Source organism: Panulirus ornatus, chromosome 9 (genome assembly GCF_036320965.1).
Source record: "Panulirus ornatus isolate Po-2019 chromosome 9, ASM3632096v1, whole genome shotgun sequence".
In the NCBI taxonomy this organism is placed as follows: Eukaryota; Metazoa; Arthropoda; class Malacostraca; order Decapoda; family Palinuridae; genus Panulirus; species Panulirus ornatus.
Genome location: NC_092232.1, coordinates 39,565,127 through 39,566,083, shown reverse-complemented (window position 1 = coordinate 39,566,083; position 957 = coordinate 39,565,127).

Here is a 957-nt window from a genome sequence, read left to right as displayed (position 1 = left end):
TCTTACGCACTTTGTATACCTTCTTCCAAAACAACTTTTTATTCTCCCTAAGATTTAATGATACTCTCTCACCCCAACTCTCATTTGCCCTCTTTTTCACCTCTTGCACCTTTCTCTTGACCTCCTACCTCTTCTTTTATACATCGAGTCATCTGCATTATTTCCCTGCAGAACTCGTCCAAATGCCTCTCTCTTCTCTTTTACTAATAATCTTACTTCTTCATCCCATCACTCATTACCCTTTCTAATCTGCCCACATCCTATGCTTCTCATGCCAGAAGCATCTTTTGAACAAGCCATCACTGCTTCCCCAAATACATCCCATTCCTCCTCCACTCACCTTTTTCCATTCTGCATTCAGTCTCTCCTCACACAAGTCTCCTTCCCAAGCTCACTTACTCTCACCACCCTCTTCACCCCAACATTCTCTCTTCTTTTCTGAAAACCTCTACAAATCTTCACCTTCGCCTCCACAAGATAATGATCAGACATCCCTCCAGTTGCACCTCTCAGCACATTAATATCCAAAAGTCTCTCTTTCGCGCGCCTATCAATTAACACGTAATCCAGTAACTCTCTCTGGCCATCTCTCCTACTTACATTCGTATACTTATGTATATCTCTCTTTTTAAACCAGGTGTTGCCAATCACCAGCGCACAAATCTACAAGTTCCTCACCATTTTCATTTACAACACTGAACACCCCATGTACACCAATTATACCCTCAACTGCCACATTACTCACCTTTGCATTCAAATCACCCATCACTATAACCCGGCCTCGTACTTCAAAACTACTAACACACTCGCTCAGCTGCTCCTAAAACAGTTGCCTCTCATGATCTTTCTTCTCATGCCCAGATGCATATGCACCAATAACCACCCATCCCTCTCCATCCACTTTCAGTTTTACCCTTTACTTTCATACACTCTATCACATTCTCCCACCACTCCTGT